Source organism: Polyodon spathula, chromosome 3 (assembly GCF_017654505.1).
Source record: "Polyodon spathula isolate WHYD16114869_AA chromosome 3, ASM1765450v1, whole genome shotgun sequence".
NCBI lineage: Eukaryota > Metazoa > Chordata > Actinopteri > Acipenseriformes > Polyodontidae > Polyodon > Polyodon spathula.
This window is the reverse complement of record NC_054536.1, coordinates 41,832,369-41,836,124: the sequence shown is the minus strand read 5'-3', so window position 1 is coordinate 41,836,124 and position 3,756 is coordinate 41,832,369. Positions and strand designations below refer to the sequence as shown.

Here is a 3,756-nt window from a genome sequence, read left to right as displayed (position 1 = left end):
AATAGAGAGCTGCATCTCTTATTTTTTGCAGGTTTTGTGAGAAATGTCTTCCTATGTGTGGAAGAAATGAAATCCCAAGTAACCCAGAATACTTGTCTTCTTCAACAGTTGGTGGATTTTGGAGTTGGAGGAGAAGCAGAACTGCAGCTCCCTGATTGTGTGCAGCTTCCCCTTGATACAATGGCAGCTGTAGACAACCTAGAGGAAAAAGCTGCAGGATGAAGCCCTAGTCAAACCTCTAGTAAGTACGGTTCTTTCAAGACCAAACGTCATGGAAACATCCGCAAAGCAGGTTTTGCAGTTCAGAGGTATGTGTCTTCTGTAATTTCTCAGAAAATTTCCTAACACATTGCATATTTAAAGTTTTTTAGTGCAAAAAACATGTAGCCTTGACTATTAGGTTGCCATACACTTCAGTGATTTATTTAGTGCATGCTCATTTTTTGGCTGTAAACCACAGCAGCTGTAGGACCTGTTATTACATGCAGTTACAACAGATATACTTGGGACATGGTGCTTTCGTTTATTTATTTTTGTACCAATGGCTTTAATTTTGCATTTACAGCTGTGGCAAGGGATCTAAAAAACATTTGGAATATCTGACATTTAGGCATCTAATATGTCAGATAATATAAATTTGTACTATACTCAACTGATCTGCAGCACTGTAGAATGTATAATCCTTATATAATTTTGTTTTGTTATTTAGCTGTATACAATCCTGTTAAATTATTCACACCAAAATGCATGGTGATTGAATAGAATGCAACAAAACAATGTTTTAATTCATGAATGCAAATACAGACCTTAACCCCTTCTCTGCAGAGGCCATTGTGACACCCTGCGCTAAAGGAATTGTGATTTTGGGAGTCGGCTGTTTCACATCAATTATGCTCCCTTTTCACTACATACTGTTTTTTTTTTTTTTTTGTCAGATTCTGACATTTTTATTGGTGCCGAGTTTTTGTGGGTTTTTTGTCATGCAACCACAAAATACAACTATTATTGTAAACATAATGCTACTTTTTCATAAAATGTATTATACCTATATGCTTAGCAGTCCGGGGTTAATGCTGATTGATACCATTTTTTTTATAAAAATACAGAGTTCTTGTGAATCAAAAATTATATTAACAAAACAACATTTGTACTTTTATATATACTGCAACAGACAATATTTTAAGTTGTGCACATTGCTATGTAAAATGCAGTCGGGAAAAACACAGTTGCTGTTGATTTCAACTTGGTTGGGAAAAGAGGGGAGAAAAAAGCCTTCAATAACCTCTGCCTGAGGAAGATTATTTTTAGTAAGTAAATGTCTCAACAGCTCAATTTATCGGCCTATATTATAATAATACAAAGAGATATGAGTACTTGACTTATCATATTTACATATAAATTATCAAAATGTCAAAGTCGTATTTTGGTTAATCTGAAAGAATGTCCGAGATGTTTGGTCTTTCAAGATTCGGAGATCATAAAAATGCTCTAGTAAAGCTCCACAGTAATGAAACATGGACCAAACTGGCATCCACGTTGCCTGTTTTGACTAATGGTGGACAAGAAGCCCCTGCACTGTGGCTAAATTCCAAAAAAAGGTCAGACCTTCTTTGGCCACTTTAGATAAATATGTGTATTGCATTCAATCATGCCACTCTGTCTCCTATGCAATTTTGAGTTAATTCGTGAAAAGCAAAACCGATTATCTTTAAATTACATCAGAGATCTAAGATCTACATGAACATCATTAGCCACAGAAGATGAGTTTGCATCTGCAGCCATGATTTGGCTGCGATATGCCAGAGACAGAAATGGTGGCAGGCAAAGATGTTTTGAAGCTGGGGCAGCCAGAAACCACAAGGATGCTTTTGAAGCTTAATGAAAGGAATTGTATACCCAGTATACAGACAATGTTTCAATCTACCATACAGGTGTGATTTTTCAGATTTCTTCACTCAGAACCTCAAAAGAATGGGTGTGCATATTTTTTTTTTTTTCTAACCTGAACGTGTGAGTAAAATCGGTTAACCTATAGTGTGAAGTGGCTTTTTTTTGACATTGTTGTTTTTGCGTTGTTTTGCCACTGGGGTCTTGGTGCTGTTGCTGATGGGTCACCTGAAGAACAGCATTGTGAAGACAACATTAAATGGGAATGACAGGGCTTATAAGCGTTATAAAGTTGGCCCAATATCATAAGCCAACATTGGCCCAACGATACTGGATCAATGTTGGGCCGATGAGCAAAGGGGTTGGTGTTGAAGGAGAGACTGGAGAAGGAAACGCAACCCGTACTGGAAGGACCAGCGCGGTACCTGTTTTGCTGTCCCTGTATTTTTGGTGTTCACGATTGGTTTTTGTTTAAACTGTTTATTTTGCTATGTGACCGTTGTTTCTGTTAATCCTTTTGATTTATTTATGGATATATATATATATATATATATATATATATATATATATATATATATAAAAATTAGCAGAAGTTGCACACCTAAATTATCAGACGAATAATGCAAACGAAAATAGCTCCATACATCATGTCTCAACTAACTTCCAATACGATACCGTACAGTAAGTTACATTAAGCTTTTAATATTACATTTTTAAATTACCCCACTTCAATTTTACTTTATTTTAAATCAAGCCGTATATTAACAGATTCTGATCTTGACATAAACGCAAGTTACCTGCCTACACTAGTTCGAAATTATTAATTATTTTGGGTATATAGTTCTTCACCCAGCATGACATCTGAATATTCATTGACAAAATATAGTGAACACAAACTCTTAAATATGTTAGATTTCAATACTTACTGTAGTTTACTTTAACAGCGATTGAAACACACAACAGAAAGCACAGCCTCTAATCGTCGTTCAATTCGGTACTGACAAAATATTTAACCAGCCACGCCTTCCACCCACTGCGTTTTTAAAGAGATAGTACAGATATTGCCGCAAGTGAATTAAAGCGATATTGCACAGTGTCAAATGTGCAGACAAAAGGATTGGGTCACATTCGGGTAAAGGAGAGAATGCATGGCAAGCGATTATGACAGACATGTTTAATGTCAGCAGGCTGGGTACGGATTGTTTAATAAAAAAAAAAAATATTATTTGCAGTAAATAACACATTGATGCCACAACTACAGTAGCATATGAAGAACAGCACAATTTAGATTTAAAACATGTATATATTAGGCATATATCTTGATATTCCACACACTATTTTGATGTTTTATTTGCCATGTTTCCAGTTCTGCTAAAGATCACTCATACTGGTACAGGTAAATATGAGTAATGCATTGTTCGTTTCATTACAGTACTTCAGAGCAATGCAGTAATTCATCATACCTGTAATATCTCTTAGCATTAAAAACCTCTATGTTGGATATTCACCACTAAGTCTATCTGTACATGTACTCAGAATTGCTAGCCATGGTTCACAAATCTATATGGACTCTATTATCCTCCATTGCAATGCAGACCTACAACAGTACCATCTTCAGTACAAATTGTTCAGTATCATATTGAGATATGAGGAGTCGGTCTGATTTTGTCTGTACGTCTAACTTATTTAAACATACTGTATACCTTGAGAGCCACTGTTCCAACTGATTAATCTTTATTAAACCGGTTTTTTTTTTTTTAATCACAGTTGAAAATCATTGAAACCAGCTTTCCTGATGATACTTAAAGAACATTTTTACACATGTGTTAAAAGTGTGCCAAACAAATATTTTGTAGATAAGGCTCAGAA

General features: G+C 35.4%; 1 protein-coding gene across 1 annotated transcript in view; it reads right to left on the bottom strand.

The window, feature by feature from the left end:
• Positions 1-2,919, bottom strand: part of LOC121313103 (leukocyte elastase inhibitor-like) — a 29,006-nt gene extending 26,087 nt beyond the window's left edge. Inside the window, exon 1 of the mRNA XM_041245272.1 lies at positions 2,814-2,919. The gene's annotated coding sequence lies outside the window, so the exon portion shown is untranslated. The remainder of the gene's footprint in view (positions 1-2,813) is intronic.
• Between the last annotated feature and the right edge of the window lie 837 nt (positions 2,920-3,756).